Here is a 17,868-nt window from a genome sequence, read left to right as displayed (position 1 = left end):
ACACTAGACCTTACTAGAGATTTCATGGTAACAGAAATATTCATCACATCCTGCCCCTGCCTGGACCTTCCTCCATTAATTATCCCCTCTCTTCTCAGTACTGTCAACCTTTTCCTTTCCGCTGGCTTCATTCCTGTAGGCTAGAAACATGTTCAAGTCTCTCCCATCTTGGGAATAAATACTTCCTTAACTGTCTCCACTCCAGCTACCACACCTTCTGCTGTAAGATGTTTTTTTTTTCTTTTCATTCAACTCCTAGAACAAGCAATTTACATGAGCGGTCTCATAACATTTAATTCTTTCCCTTGTTGATTACAAACCCTCTATCCCTACATTATCACATGCCAGAGTCGTATCGATGTTACTAATTCCAACTTTATGAGTCTTTTTGAATATAAGTGACTGAAACCTTATGTCAGTCTGGGCCTAGCCAAAAGAGAAGTTAATTTTATTATTGTGGTTATTGTTGTTTAGCTCCTTTACCAAAAAAGTACATAGTCAGAGCTAACTTTAGGTACAGAGGACCGAGGACTTACTGTCACTTTCCCGACTGCCTCTTATTTTAGCTTTACTTCTTGGCCAGTGCATGCTTCGTGGTGGCAAACAGTGACAAAGATCTCTAGATTCACCTTCTCAGAGCTCCAAATGTGGCAGAAAAAGAAAGTTTGTTTGACCAGATCTCAGGGTTAACTTTGGTCAGCATGAGTCATGTACCAACTGTTAAGCGAAGCAGTCCAAGGGGCTGTGACCCTCTGACTGGTAAAGACTTGTACGTTCTTGGGAATCGAGTAGGGCTTTGAATTTCAGCTCTCAGAGTGTTTATTCTTAGTAACAATACCACCTACCACGTCCCATCCTGTCCAGTGAACATCGGTTACTTACAACAGCCATGCAAGCTATGTATGAAACGTTATGAGGATGATTGATGTTTGAATAACTTCATTGGCCCAGCTCTAAAAATTAACAAAAAGGATTTGGGATCTAAACTCAACTTTGTTTGGTTTTAAAATTGTGCTCTTCCCAGTGCATCATACCAAAATACTCTACTCGAAGCCCTCATCACAAGCCAGGATGTGCTTTAACTAATGTTAGTTAATTCTCTTTTCTCTGCCTATGCAGCTCGGAGCATGTCATAATTCTTGAATATTTCATCTTGTGGTCCCCTCCATAACCTGGCTCCTTCCTACTTTTAATAGTCTCATCTCTGACCATGTTCCCATGTTGTTCTGAACCATTTATTCTTCCCTCAACATACCAGGTTCCTCTTGTCTGAAATTTTGAATATGAAACGTATTCATTACATCTGGCTCCCATTCCCTATGGCAAACCATTCATTTTTCAACTCTGACCTCAAGCATTGATTTTTTCTGTGTCCCTCTGCTGTTCATACACGCCTCCATTATGGAAATGAGCAGAGTGTAGTGGTTCCTATATGATCTTCCCATTGTGCTGGGAAATCTCCAAGCCCAGGCCATGGAACAGGTCACTTTCTTTGCCCATTCCCAGGGACACACTGCAGGAACTATATAAATGTTTGTTGAATTAATAAATGTACATACAAAGAAATGAATTCCTTTTTCCCCCAAAATGGCCCAAACTCCTTTTCCCAGCATAAACTTTGTTGGATACAAGCAGCAACAAGACAAACTGACAGAAAGAGAGAGAAGGAGGGAGAGAAACACCGCTGAACACTGCCAAAAAACCTCCTGCCCTATGGAGGAACTACAGAGAAAATCTTTTCTTACGTTTTATATAATTAAATCATCACTGATATACAACCAATTGTTACAAGGAAGTAGAGAATTTCAGCTGCTTGCCTTCTAAAACAATTCTCGAAAGCTCCTTGAATTACCTTCATTTCATGCTCATTGCTCTTTTTTTTTTTTGATAGTGTTTTAACTGCTCTGGTCTCTAGGTCTTCATCAGCCTGGACTGCAGAACTAGTCACTCCCCACTCCCTTCCATCTGTATGGGCCTCTCTGCAAGTCACCTTTTTTATAAAACAAGAAATCCTACAGGTTTCTATTTTCTGCAGTACAAACTCTAGACTGCATGCATCCCCTTATTTCAAGTCTCTTACTTTTCTTATGCTGCTGCTTCTATATGGAGTCCTCTTTTCGCTTTGTCCACTTGGTGAGTACAAGGTCATAATTATCGCAACCATCATTTTATCTATGAGGACCTGTCATATCTCCCCATATAGAACTAAACTGCTTCTTTCCTTTTCCCTAAAGGAACATAATTTTATCAAAAAGTCTACAATACTTAATTTTTTGTATTTATGCATTTTTATCTTTCCCACTAGATGATAAAGCCCTTATTAACAGGGACTATGTCTTATTTATCTTGTTCCCTGGTACCTAGCCCGATGCACACAACATAAATGTTTGGTGGTTCGGATGAAAAGAAGGAAGAAAAAAAAAAAAGAAATACAGAAAGAATTGTCTACTTTCACTTTTCTTTCAGGCCTCTGAGATTCCAATCCTTAGAGAGAAACATTTCTAATGGAATAAAGGGGAACTGACTTGCTTATATCTAAATTACTTTTGTCAACAATAGCTTTTGTTGCACTACAGGGAAGTATATATATTCATGGATTCTTTGGTCTTGAGTCTCACTTGTCAGACTTTGAGTCTCCCAGGAATTGCCTTTTCCTTAGTTATTTTGAAAACCCATTAAAAATCATTGGGGAATTGGGGCACCTGGGTGGCTCAGGGGTTAAGCTCTGCCTTCAGCTCAGGTCATGATCTTGGGGTCCTGGGATTGAGCCTCACATCAGGGCTCTCTGCTCAGCGGGGAGCCTGCTTCCCCCACCCCCTGCCTGCCTCTTTGCCTACTTGTGATATCTCTCTGTCAAATAAATAAATAATCTTTAAAAAAAAATTCTATCTCTTCCTCTCTAAAAAAACTAACTAAATAAATAAAAAGAAAAACCAAGACTTAACTTTAAAAAAAAATTGTTGGGGAATAAAATCCAAAAAAGACAATATTCTTACTCTATGTGCTAAAATAAATAAATAAGCAAATATGAATAGATGAATTATCTCTGTTAACTACATATTTCTTTCCCCAACAAGTTGACTTGATTTTTAATGAGAAACAAATGGAAACATATAAAAAATATTTTGTCTTAAAGTCATTACAAATTATTTTACTATTTCTTCAATGTCTATTTTGTCTCTGCCTAAACTAGTAGACACTACTGAATTCTTCTTCTTCTTCTTTTTTTTTTCCCTAGAAAATTGTTTCTCTTTTAGCATCTGTGATGTTACCTTCCTGGTTGATGAAAGACTGTCCAAGATTGTTGGGGGAAGCCTGTGAGGAATGACTTTATTCCTCCTGGCCTGAAGAATTTCATGGGACCACTGACGCTAGACTCAGAGACTCTGGGACCAGAGATACGAGGGATGAGGTCAACTCCTCTGGATGTTTTCACAGGGAAGTAGCCCCCTACTCAGATACTGAACCCTAGAACACCAAAAGGTCACCCAGATATTTGGGGATTAAGAACCAGAGCACTGAACAAAAACTTATTCCCTCTTTTATTTTTTATTTTTTGGATGATAGATCATAAGGAAACCATATAAGTTCACTGTTTCATCACTTGGAAAGTAGATTTAACACATATTCAATAAATTGAAGGATGGTTTATTATATTATTTTTCATACTTATTTATGTTACTTTTAAAAATATGGTGCTCCTTAGAAGCAAATTTTTTAGTTTTACATATTTCTATATATCTTTAAAAGGAAACTCTCTGAGATGAAGCATATATATTACATGTACCTAAACACATATATAAATACATAAATTATTATGTATGGACCTATAGTATTCATCAGAACATGTATTTAAAAACTACATTTCTGAATCAATTTTCAAAATAATCAAAAGATATGTAATATCTATGTGATAATGCTATATACATGTGTATACACACACATATCTATGTATGCCCAAACTATCATAGGATAGTTTTAAAATGTAGCATCCAGGGGCACCTGGGTGGCTCAGTGGGTTAAAGCCTCTGCCTTCAGCTTAGGTCCTGATCCCAGGGTCCTGGGATGGAGCCCTGCCTTGGGCTCTCTGCTCATCAGGGAGCCTGCTTCCCTCACTCTGCCTGCCTCTCTGCCTACTTGCGATCTCTGTTTGTCAAATAAATAAATAAAATGTTTTAAAAAAATGTAGCATCCAAAATATATCAGATATTATCATTATCAAAAATGTTGATTCTGTATAAATGCTTCAAAACAGAAAATTAGAAATACTTATCTTGGAAGCCCTTCTAATCACTTCCAGTTTGGCACTGCCCCATTTAAATAAATTTTTGCTTAAATTCTCAAAACTTGAAAAAAAGGAAATACTTAGCTCTTTTTTTGTGCAAAATGCTAATATACATTCATTTCAATTTTCTTCATTTCAAAAGTAATGCTTCTCACTCACCAGTTTTCTTACGACTGAAACATTGGAGAAATATCATGAAATAATTCGTTTGAACAGACTATTTGGTATTCTGTAGACTGAGAAGTCGGTGAAACCGAATTTAAACATTTTGAAACCTTACTTCTGTCAAACTGATTTACCACTGAGGCTTTCTGTGTTCTTATCTCTCAGATCTATCTCCTCCAGCAAAACAAGCCCTCTGATTTAGCACCGATAGTTGTACATGTAACTGTAAGATTTCTTTTAAAAGTGCTTCCAAACACAGTTAATCTTAAATTTTACTTTTCATGCAGTTTGTATCAAATGCTAGTAAAAGAGATTGCTTTACCCTGGAAGCTCTTGACCTGAGACTCTACTTAGTAAATTTGAGTACAATTAAGTAATAGTCTCTTTAATTTCACATGCTCAAAGAAAAAGTGCAGACCGGAAGAATTATCTATGTGAAATTAGAGCTAGATTTCACATTGAAGCATTGCTAGTTTCCTGTGAAAATCCACTTCTCAAATGATTGTAACAACAGCGTACAAATCTACACATTAATACGAGTACCCACAGAAATGAATATCCACCAACAGGACACTTTCCCAATTTAGTTTTAGAGGAGCCATGGGGAATACTTAGGCTCAGGAGTGAAGGCAATAAACAGGCCACTTTACTATTTGGGAACAGGTACCACGTATTCTGAAATGGCAGCATTTTCATGATTTCAGCAAAGACAAAGTATGCCCTATGTGTATCTCATGGGGCCTTGGAGTAAAGCCAAAGTCCACAGCGCTGGACTGATTTGGGTTAAATCATCATATACTATCAACCAGAACAACACAGCGATTCAAATCATTTGCCCCAAAAGCAACTTTGAAATAAACTCAAGGAAATCTGGTTAGAACAAGTCTATCCCTGTTTTTAGGAAGTTAAAAAAGTGGAAATTTAGTTTTTCAGAGCCACTCTGAAGTATACATGTAAACAAATGTAGTGTCTAATTATTAGAAATAAGTTTCTTTAATAATAGGTCCTTTAGGTTCTTTTAAGGCAGGTTTTCTGGCATATATTTAAAACACTTATTGCTAACCTGGAAAAAAGCAACGTAACAAATCATCTAAGTGAGTCAGTCCTTAACTCCAAAAGAAGCTGCGTGCTGAAAGCAGTTAGTATTTTTTAGATACTTTATAAATTTCAATTTATATTTAAAGAGAAGTCAGTCTTGTTTGAGAAATCCTGGCTTATTAACTTTTTTTTTTAAGTCACTTAATAGGGAGCAACTGGAACAGACTACACAGGGCTGATGGTAATCAAATAAACACACCTATTAAAAATCCGTGTACCCCTAGCTCTGAGGGATTTTGGTATTCATCAGTGAAATCCCTTTTAACAACTACATTTGATTCCCCACAATCATTCATGCTCACAAACATCCAAACCAAAAGTGGACAAATATTTTCATCCTGTATTAAGCGAGATTATAAAGGCCTGGGCATGATAATGAAGTGAGAAACATTCGCTGGCATACCATGGTGCTGTAAAAATAGTAATAACCTTGGACAAGAGAAAGCTGAGTCCACTCAGAGCGAGAGTCGCTTTCTGAACTAGAAATGAAATCAATATCTGCAAAATCAGAAGAAGACGAAACCTAAAATGATATTTACCTTGAAATTTATAAAACGGAAAGCATTTCTGGTATGAAGACTTTAATCTTCTCAAATGCATAATGGCATCATATTTGCCACTGAGGGCATGTTGAAATATTTAGCTCTGCTTTGCTTAATTGCTCAAACTGTACTTCTGGAAGAGGTAAATGTTACAAATATTTGTTGAAATCAGTTGAAATGTGTGGTATTTAACCAGTTTAAACCAATTAGCCACCAGGTCATAACCATTTCCATTTATCTTATTTCTCTGGGGAAAAACGACATTGTAATACAACGGGAAGGACGCTTACACAACTCATACTGCTGTCTTTAAAACCACCTACTCATCCACAGGGCCATAACCATGGGCTTTGCCCTTTGATAAGTAACATGGTAATTCTTACAGGCTTTTCGGGTAAAAACTTCTGGGAGTCAGTGAGAAGATGATTTTTACTTTATGCTACTTGAACTGCAGAACAGATACAGAAAACCACTTCACTTATTATAGTGATGGAAGGCAAATAGAGCCCAGTGGTCTAAGAGCTGCAGGGCCGAGACCACAGAGACACTTATGTTTAGCTCCTATGTCTTTTGGCGATTACACTTGAAACTAAGTACTGATACAATATTTAGCAATTCTGTTATATTTTCTGAAATAATGGCTATTTGTAAATAGACAACTGCTTAATGTCCTGTTTCACAGTTCTTAAAAAAAAAAAAAAAAGAAAAAAATCAAAGCTTATTTACTGGATTATAATCAAGGATCCTATAATTCAAAGACAGTTAATCCTACTTTTGCAGGTGCCCTTATTGACAATTAGCAGTGAACCTGAGGAAGCTATTAACCCTTTAAATGCCAGATTCTTTAACTTCATTAATTATGTGATGTAAAGATAAATTGGAAATTATATATATAGAGAGAGATAGATAGATAGATAGATATAGTGTGTTGAGATTCTCATAAGAAACTATATAAAATGCTATGGAAATCAAGGATAAGAAAATGTTTACTCTATTTAGACAAGGACACACTGACAGAAATACTTTTTAAAACAATCAATATACCTCTCTTTCCAAATGAACTATATATTTTAACCAAATAAACTATGTTTTCAACAGAAATATGGAAAAAGTTTAAGGTTTTGATATTGGTGTTATCACCTTATTTTCTTTAATGGTATGTGATAAAAATAAAGAACACAGGGGAATAAATACCTGGCTTCTGAAAATTTTTAAAAAAAATTGCTGAATTAAAGTAAAGAAGCCCTAAATAATTAGAAAGCTATACCTAGTTCATGGCTCAGGAAGCATGCCATTATTAACGTCACTTCTCCCCAAATTGATCTATAATCCCAAGCAATCATATCAAAATCTCAACAGCATTTTCCTTTTGTTTTTGTTTTGTTTTTGGTTAGGATTTGACAAACATTGAAAATTCACATGGAAATATAAAGAACATAAAATAGCCAAAAATATTCAAAAACAACAAAATTGGAGGGTTCATACTATTTGATTCCAAACATATTGTAAAGCTGTGTTACTCTAAGGTAGTGTGGCATTGACACCAAGAGAGACAAATATATCAATGGAGCAGAATAAGCTGTTCAGAAACAGGCCCTCGCTTACACAAACAAATGATTTTTGACAAAGTTGCAAAGGCAATTCAAGACAAAAAGAATAAGCTTTCAACCAAAGGTGCTTAGAAATCCAGACCAAGGGTGTTTGGAAATCCAGATGCAAGAAAATGAACCTAGATACATATTTAGTGCCATGTAAGAAAAATACTCAAAATGGATCATAGATTTGAATGTAAAAATCTAAAACTATAAAATTTCTTAAAAAAAAAAAAACCCATAAAAGAAGACCTTTATCACCTTGGGTTGTCAAAGATTACTTAGGACACCAAAAGCATGATCCATATAAGAAAAAAAAATGATACTCTGGGCTCAAAATTAGAAACTTCTGTTCTTCAAAAAAGACACTTGTAGGATAATAAACAGATAAGCCACACTGGAGGAAAATGTTTGCAAAGTATGTAGCTCATAAAGGATTTATATAAAGTACTCTCAAAACTGAATTAAAGGAGGAAAAAAAAATGGGCCAAATACTGAACATACACTTCACCAAGGAAGAAATAGTGAGTGATATGGTAGGTGAATTATGCCTTTGCAAAATTTATCCGTGCCCTAATCTCTAATCTCTGAAAAACAAACAAACAAACAAACCTGTAGATGTGAGGTAAATTAAGGATTTTGAGGTGAGGTTATTATGGATTATATGGGTAGATCCTAAATGTAATCACCTATTCTCTATAAGAGGAAAGCAGAGGAAGCTTTGTCCATAGAAGAGAAGGCCATGTGATGGAAAAGAGGGAAACAGAGAGAGATGATGTTATGCCATTACTGGCTTTGAAGATGGAGGAGAGTGAAGGATCATGAGCCAAAGAATTCACAAAGTTCAGCTGTAGATCCTGGAAAGAGCAAGGAACAGGATTTTCTGTTAGCATCTTGATTTTAGCCGATTAACACTGATTTCAGACATCGAGCTTCCATAACTGCGAGGGAATAACCTTCTGTTGTTTCAAGCCAAGTTTGTGGTAATATATTACAGCAGCCAGAGGAGACTAATACAGATGGGTAAAAGCACCTGCAAAGATGCCCAACATCATTAGTCATGAGGAAAATAATTAACAAACCAACTATAACAAGTGTTGGTGAGAACGTGAAGGAACTAGAACTGACACACCAACAGTGGGAACAGGAAATGGTTCCACCACTTTCGAAGACAGTTTAGCAGTTTCTTAAAAAGTTCATCAACATGGGCCATATGGTGCAGTCATTCCAATCCTAGGTATTTATTCAAGAGAAAAGTTAACCTCTATACAAAGATTTGCATGTGAATATTTATAGCAACTTTATTTGTAGTAGCTAAAAACTGGCAATGGCCCAAACGTCCATAAAGAAGTAAACGGATAAACAAATGGTGGTATACCCATACAATAGAATGAAACTCAGAAATAAGAAAAAAGGAGTGCATGATATGTGAAAAGTATGGGTGAATCTCAAAATAATAATTCTGAGGGAAAGGCCAGATCAAATAAAAGAGCGTACATACTGCAAGATTCCATTTCTATAAAACTGTATAAAATGAAGACTAATCAACAGTGACAGAAAGCAAATAAGTGGCTTCCTGGGAAGAGGGCATAGGAAGGACAGATGGGAGGGACTCGAAAGGAGCATGAACAAACTTTGGGGATGACAGATGGTTTCACAGTTGTATATGCAAGTCAAAAATTACCAAATCGTACTCATATCTAGTTCATTGTGTATCAGTGATACTCCAATCAAACTATTAATGATAAATAAATTTAAAAAAATTTTTTAAAGATTTTATTTATTTATTTGAAACACAGAGAGATCACAAGTATGGAGAGAGGCAGGCAGAGAGAGAGGGGGAAGCAGGCTCCCCACTGAGCAGAGAGCCCGATGCGGGGCTCGACCCCAAGACCCTGAGATCATGACCTATGCTGAAGGCAGAGGCTTGAGCCACCTAGATGCCCCCCTCCCAAAAAAACATTTTTGATGATCTTTTTTCACTCCAGGAGCTGGACCTAAATGTCAAATTCATAGACTATTAATCTTGAGGCATTTGTTTTTTTCAGAGTATGTAAGACACCAAACACTTTTAGATGCCTCAACTTGTTTACTCGTTTGATTTGTAGTCAAGTTTCATATTATGTTATAGATTATGTCTTAGTAAACTCTTCTTCTACTATGAAATAATACCCTGTAGGTAACATCTATTAATTAACAAGCAGTGTTTAGTTTTCTGATTCAATAAAACTACCTCAAGGAGAAACAAATGGTTCAGTTCACCAGAAAAAGAAAATATAAGTTATACTATCTACAAGATGTCTAGAATGAGTAATTGGTAGAACTATAGTAAAGAAAATAGTAAAGGTCTAAGGAAAATTAATATGAAATATAATCATAGGAAATATTTGTGAAGACAAGAATGAGTCACCTAATTTCTATTCCATTCTCAATTCCGTTATTTCATGCTTGCTTCAGCAGCACACACACTAAAACTGGAACAATACAGAGAAAATTAGCATACTTCTGTGCCAGGATGACATACAGGTTCATGAAGCATTCCATTTAAAAAAAAAAAAAAAAAGATTTAAAATAACTTCTAGTATGTCTATGCTCTCTTCATCTTTTAAGTTATTCATAAAACACATTTATGGGAGTACCTCGGTAGTTCAGTCGGTTAAGCATCTGCCTTTAGCTCAGGTCATGATCCCAAGACCCTGGGATCAAGCCCCATGTCAGGCTCCCTGCTCAGTGGGGAGTCTGCTTCTCCCTCTCCTTCTGCTCCTTCCTCAACTCATGTTCTTTCTCTCAAATAAATAAAATCTTTTAAAAAAGCACATTTATGGAGTACCAACCTATATTTAAACACACTGTTTAACTTCTAAGTACTTAAAGAGAAATAAGAAAGGCCCTGCCCTAAGGAAGCTGACAGGTTAGGAGGTGAGCTCAACAATTTAAGAAAAAAGAAAAAAAAAAAGAAACTAGACCATAAATTAATGCTATGACACTTACATAAAAGGACTTGCTGATGATAAGGGGATCATGAATGGATAATAAAAATGGGAATCATGATTAAAGCACACCCTTCAGCTTAATTTAAACAAAACTGAATTTTCTTGATTGTACCAGTTAATAACAAAATAAAATATTAAAAGGACCACTTCTCTATTTCCTCCTTTCTTTCAGTTTTATATGTACAAGTGTTTTGTCTACTGCAGGTGAAATTAGGATGCCTGATTGATGTGGCCAAGTTGTGGCTTCCCATTGTTGTAAAAAGCTGCTGGGTTATAAACCAAATCTACATGGCTCAAAAACATTCTTTTATAACAAATACTGAGCATGCATTTCAAACATTTAAACCGTTTATGCAGATCCACTTTTCAAACAGAAAACAACAGCAATGTTCACTACACCATTAAGAGAACACAAAATGATTCTCATTTTGCATTTCCTTTGTCAAAATATTTCACCAAACACAATTCCAACCATAACTTCAAAATCATTTATAATGTGCAAACCTACTACTGAATTATAGAAATCATTACCAGATTTCCTGCCAAGAATTTAAAAAATCTTTAAGGCACTTTCCCGCATGAACCATGTAAAATGGTGGCCGCTTAACTGAAGCTGAGCTAATGTGTCCCTTGTCAGAAAATTCCAATAACCCAAAGCCAAAAACTAAGATTCATTTCAATCTGGTGGCTAAGGCCGTGACATAAAAATCCTGAGCTGCCAGCAGCCATATTTCCCACCATGAGAATAAGAATCTTGACAGAATCCTGACACGTTGAGAAAGACAGAGCCCTGAGGTGGAAGGAAAGACATTCTTATTTCTTGTTAATAAGAGAACTGCCCTGTGGTCTTGATGGTTTTCTTAAAACAAAGTTACCAAAACTTTCTTGGATTCTAAGAGCTTAAAGCTTTTGGCTTAAGCTAGTTTGAGTTATAATTTTTAAAACATTGCAAAATTTTTGCAAAATTAAAAAGAAACACCATGAAAGACCAAAAATATTAATAATCATTCTTTCTCTAAGGTATAAATAATCATATAGCTACAATAATTAAAGCAGTAGGATTCTAAGGATGGAATATAGACACAGATTAATATAAGAGTATTCAAAACCAGAATCGTACCAACTATATATCAATGAGATATATATTTATCTTTAAAAAATGCTACTGGGCCAAGGGTTTCCCTAATTGGAAATAGGTATATTCAGATATGTTCTTGACAGCTGACACTAAAAATAAATTTCAGATGTATTAAAAGTTTTACCTGTGAAAAGTGAATATAAAACTACCAGAAAGGGACACCGGGGTGGCTTGATCGATTAAGCAGCTGCCTTCAGCTCAGGTCATGATCCCAGGGTCCTGGGATGGAGCCCCACATTGGGCTCCTTGCTCAGCCATGAGCCTGCTTCTCTCTCTCCCTCCCCTTGCTGCTCCCCCTGCTTGTGCACCGGCTCTTTCTCTCCCTCTCTGAAAAATAAATAAATAAAATCTTGGGAAAAAAAAAAAGAGTACTAGGAAGAAATTTATCTGGTTACTCATGTGAGAATGTGGCAAGCCCTTTTAAACATAAGACTACAGCTTGAAGTAAGAAAGGAAGATAGACTTGAATTTGAAAAATTCAAATTTTGAAAAGTTGACTTAAAATAAAAACTTTTACATGAAAAAAATGGCAAAAATGATAACATATGTCAACTGAGACAAAGACTGAATGTCCTTGATATATGAAATGCTATTTTAAAAAAAAGGACAAAAATACATACAGAAAAATGGACTAAGAACACAAGGATATAATTTTACCAAAAAAAAAAAAAAAAAGAAAGAAAGAAAGAAAAGAAAAGGAATCCATAATAAACACATGGCAAAACAGTCAACTTCATTTTAAAAGGGGATATAATTTTCAACTGTGAGATTGACAGAAATGAATAAATGACTAAAGACAGTATTGGTGAGAGTATAGAACATTTTTACATGCTTTTAACTTAGATATAAATTACATAGCTCTCCTGGAGAACAATGTGATAACTTGAAACTTAAAATATAGACTCTCTCACTCACTACTCTACTTCTAAGAACTTAATATGAAGAAATAATTCTGTAAGCCTATAGGTGTAAAAGGACTAGGAGACGCACCAAAAACTTTAATACAGAATCAAATAATATAGTAAGTGCTCAAATGCAGAGGACTTGTTAATTATGACAAAAACATATAGTGACATACAAGTAGTCATTAAAAGTGATAATTTAGACACATTTATTGACATAGGAATATAAAAATTATGTTATTAACTAAAAATGGAAATTTATAAAACCATACTATTTCTTAGATGTATACACATATGTATATGTGATATTTTATATCATAAGAATTGAAAGCAGCAGGGAAAACTCCTTTTCAGGATATGAGCTACATGGCAAATATCCAAGCAGTCTCTGTTTCTGCTTACAGTGCATGCTAATAGTTTTTACTGTTAACTTTTTTCTAAAAGAATAGTGTACTTGTTTATTCCTCTTAATTCTGATGAATTAGTTGTTGACCTAAGAGATGTTAAGCTCTGTGTTAAAATTAAGACTCTAGAGAAATGCTATATCTTGTATGTGAGAAGGTTAACCTTTTCTATATTAACCCATCAGCTCTGACAGGCTCTGTTAAGTCTCAGACTCAAGTTTTTCCAATTCAGCTAAGAGGATTAAAATATGGACACAGAAACATTAGCACCAAGATCTGAGTTTCAGTATCACGCAGGACCAAGAATCATGGGCTCATACACAGCTACTCACTGCTACCATTTGCTTTTTACTCCTGATCTGGAGGAAATAGAAGGTGTCACTCCACAAACAACTGCCATGCTCCCTTTAACACTGCAACTAAAATCTGTGAAACCAGATGGCTTTGAGACTGTGGCAGAGGTAGACAATATTCTTCATCCCTCTTTTCCTCATTACCTTCCATCCTGTAAATCTGTTTCTCTGTCTTCTCCTGGTTTCTAATACCCATACCTCCTTTGCCCTGACCCAAATTTCTACTCCATTACTTCTCCTAGATCCTTGATTTTATCCTCTTGAACTTTAAACTCGTGGGGAACAAAGTTCCTATCTTCACTAACCCTTCTCTTCCTTTTCTCAGCAGAAACCTTTCTCTGCCCAGCAACTGTGACAGAAGCAGATCTCCTTCAAGGAAGAGCTTCCTCACCAGCTGAAGGGAGCATGGTAAGCCACCATCTATAGGGGTCAATTCCTTCCTGGTTGGCCACAGCTGAAGAGAGTCTCCTTGTCTAAAGTCACACTTGTCTTGGGGGCCGGCTGCTCACTGAGTGAGGTAAGGTCAGCCATTTTAACCCAAATATGGGACACTCTGGTGGGCTATCCTCACTCAAGTGCTCCCTGCAGAGTTGGTAAGATTGTGTCTGCTCTCCCTTGCAATTTAACTTCTACCTTTGTCAAATTTGACTTCTTCCCTCCTTCCTTTCACAGGTGTTAATTCCTAGAAAACAATTTGCCTTTTAAACTCCATTCAGTGTCTGCTTCCAGAAACGCAACCTGTGATCATTGGTATTAGTAGTGCTCCAACAAGCCATCAATAAAACAGGACTTGGGAGCTAATCATTCATCACCTGGCTGACAATGAGGAGCCCTGATGGCAGATGGAACACAGCTCTTGGCACGAAATGGGCTTTCAGTTGTTAAAACTGTCACTGACAGTGAACTGGAATGGTACCAGTGAAATAATGGGCAATAAATCTGGTGAGAATATATTTATGCTCATGGGCAGTGATGAATGTCCTGGCCAGTTGTTCAGAAGGGAAAAGACAAGAAATTTAGGAGGAGGAGGTGTCCTGTTTGGCAGGCATAATTGCTCCTGATCATTAGGAGAAGAAACGTTCCTATACATAGCTGCCAGTACAGTGGGAGCAGGGAGGAATAAGCATGGAATCTAGATGATCCTCATTGTGTCTTTTTGTACTTCTTTGTCCAATTTTGAATGGAAATAAACAAATACAGTGACCCCAACCTGAGAAGATCATAGTTAACAAGAGGCTCAGGCCCTGGAGATCAGTAAGGCTTGTGTCATGCCACCAAGTGAGCCAGCAAGGACAAGTTGAGGACAAGTCATTATGGTTCCTGGAATACACAGGAATCATGGTGGGGGTCTTGTCCCAATCTGAGTCACAATTTCACAATGCCTAGTTCTGAATTGGTTATTACAGAGGGAAAACTAGACATATAGCATTATAAGGATTTACTAAATTGAGGAAATAGTAAACATTTCCTCATTATATCATCATTAGAAATTGCTTTACAGACTAAATACAACCGCCCAAATTCCTGAGAAATAATTTTTCTTCTACAAGGAGAGAAGTTGATCATGAATGTGCTGAAACATTTGTCTTTCTCATTTGAGAGTCAAGATCTGTTGGAGTTTGGACTTCTACAGTAGGGTTTTCCTCAATTTCAAGTTTTGGAACGTTCAAAATACTGCCTAACACTGGAGAATCTATGGAAGTTATTGTCCCAGGGTTGGTAGAACAGTGACTCTGAGCCATGATTAGGGTAAGCTGTTAAAATGGAATATGGATGTTAAGTCCTCAGCCAAAGATGCCTCCTGCTGATCTCTCTAAACTTTTCTGCTTCTCTGGAGCTGAGAGAATCTTTTCTTTGGGAAGAGAGAATGTAAAAGAAAAGGCCCGCTCTCCAGTTAGTGTCATTTGAACATATAAGCTAAGTATATGGCCACCTTTGTTCTCCTCGGTGGGCTGTTGGTCTCTAAAGCAGTAGATGACCATCCATTTCCCTACCAGATGGGGAGCCCAAGCAGCTGCCTCAGGTCAATTATGACCCAGCACATCAGTTAATAGTCTGAATGTGGCCACAGTACATTTGATCCAGCCACCATCTTTTTCACTATATCTTGATATTTCTCTCCACTCCAATGCCACCACATCTACATTTGCAATTGAAAGTTGAGGTAAAATACAGAATTTCTTTATGTTAGTTTCATCTTTCTAAGGCAGAGAAAGCATCTCCATTTCTTGGATATTGTTTTAAGTCATAATCATGTCTACTAGATCTCTCAGCCTTGTGTCATCCATAAATCTTAACCTAGACATAGACATTTCTATAAAGAAAGATTTATAAGAAGCCTGCCTAGAGGAAGTGAGATGCTCCAGATGACCTCTGAAAGTCCCTGCCAAGCTTATGTTTTGAATTTTCCATAACATTTCATTATGTAAAACAGACCCATTAGCTGTGTTTACTCAGGCACATGGAAGAAGATTAGACAATTACCTAAAAATCCACTGTGACTTTTCAGTAAATGTTATTAAAGAAAAAGTGGGAAATGGGGCTTGAATTATCCAGGGTGTTTATTTCCATTGATCAAAGTCATAAAATAATTACCTCATTTCACTTTGCCCGACTACTTATAAGTTCATGATAGATTTCATCTTCGGACATAAAGAGAAATAGAGTGAAACTACATAAAACTGACATAGCAGATAGCTTTCTCTTAAGGTTCCCTTATTTAAAGTGAAAGTACACCTCCATCAAGTCAGGATTGTTTGAAGTGTACGTTAGGTCTGTGAGGATCAGTGCATTAGCATATATTTGGTAGATCCTGACCAAGAAATGGTGGTCAAAATATAACATTTTATACCAAAATCTTACTAACTTTACACCATAAAATTATGAAGTGGCTCTTCTAGTGCTTAGTCAGAATCATGCTCATAACACTCAGCTTTCCTAAAGATCATAAACAGGGGTAAATAATATATGAGATACTCTCTAGAGAATTCTTCAATGATCAGAAGAAAGAGACATTTTAAAACTTTACTTATAACGATTAAACATTTGCATGTGAAGTTGAAATTCACCTAGGAAAACAAGCTGATTCTCATGATGGTAATAAAGAAAACAAAGCAACTACTAAGAAAAATTGAACTGTTATGATTCAAGACAGTGATTAACATGAAACCTAACTTTGCTTTTTCCATGGTTGATGGAGAAGTATCAAGTCACAAACCATGCTCATCATAATTTTCTATATATGGTACTGGTGAGGCTATTTACTTTTGGGCAAAGATCAGGAAACATTCCATGGCAATGAGATCTCTTAATCTGTGAAACATTATCTCAGGGGAAATGGTAGAATCCCCTTCACTGGTCACTCACTGTTTACTTAGGAAGTATAGTGGACAAAATATGATAAGAAATATCATGGGAAGCAAATCCTTTTTAAAGGGAGAGGTAAGAACTAGAGATAAAAAAAAAAAGGGAACAAGTTCTGCTCAGTGCCCACTCTGAGAAGAAAGTATTTCTACACACTTATTTAATGTCCATAGCTACTCTGGGAAAGCATGTTATAAACATCTTACAGATCAGAAAACTAAAGCTAAGGGGGAGCTTGGTGAAGGCAACAGTACTGAGTTACAAAGCATGGGTCTGTCTTGCTCTGTGATTGGTAATTTTAAGTGTCAATTTGATTAGGGCGTGGGTTGGCCAGATAATTTGGTTAAACATTATTCTGGGTGTGTCTGTGAAGGGATGAGATTAACATTTTATTTGGTAGACTGAGGAAATCAGATAGAGCTCCTGAATGTGGGTAGGCCTCATCCAGTCTGTTTGAGCCCTAAATAAAACAAAAGATAGAGAGTAAAAAGTTACTCATTCTCTCCAGCTATATTTGAGCTGGGATATTGGTCCTCTGCACTTGAACTAGAACTTACACCATCAGCTGTCTTGGGTTTCCAGCTCGTAGAAAGCAGATCACAGAATTCAGCCTCCATAATCACGTGATCTAATTCTTCATAATAAATTCTATTTATATATAAGTAAATATAAATATATAGTATACATCATATGTCTCGTATTGGCTGTATTTCTCTGGAGAACTCTGACTAATGCATGCCCTTAGGCTCATGCTCTCCTGAGAAGAAGATATGTTGAAGTGACTATCACAAAAAAGTTAAGTGCAGCAATATTTAATTCTCTACCCCATTAGGCACAGTTTCTATCTTTGCCATGAGTGGTTACACTTTATGTCCAGACATGAACCTATAAGGATATGAAAAATAAGCATACAATAGCAAAACAAGATTATCTTCTCATCATTATATTTGCAAATTAGGAGATTAATGAAAACCATCAAGAGCCCAGTTGTAATAATGTTATAGGGATGAAAGCAAGATTGCTGGAGACTTAA

General features: G+C 36.3%; 1 non-coding gene and 1 pseudogene across 1 annotated transcript; both read left to right on the top strand.

The window, feature by feature from the left end:
• Positions 1 to 701: 701 nt before the first annotated feature.
• Positions 702 to 17,868, top strand: part of LOC123946353 — a 58,983-nt pseudogene continuing 41,816 nt past the window's right edge.
• Positions 10,131 to 10,232, top strand: LOC123947786. The gene has a single exon (XR_006819824.1). It is a non-coding gene; the product is annotated as a U6 spliceosomal RNA (small nuclear RNA).

The sequence above is a fragment of the Meles meles genome, chromosome 7 (assembly GCF_922984935.1).
Source record: "Meles meles chromosome 7, mMelMel3.1 paternal haplotype, whole genome shotgun sequence".
Lineage (NCBI taxonomy): Eukaryota > Metazoa > Chordata > Mammalia > Carnivora > Mustelidae > Meles > Meles meles.
Note: the sequence above shows the minus strand (reverse complement) of the source record. Positions and strands in the feature narration are given on the sequence as shown.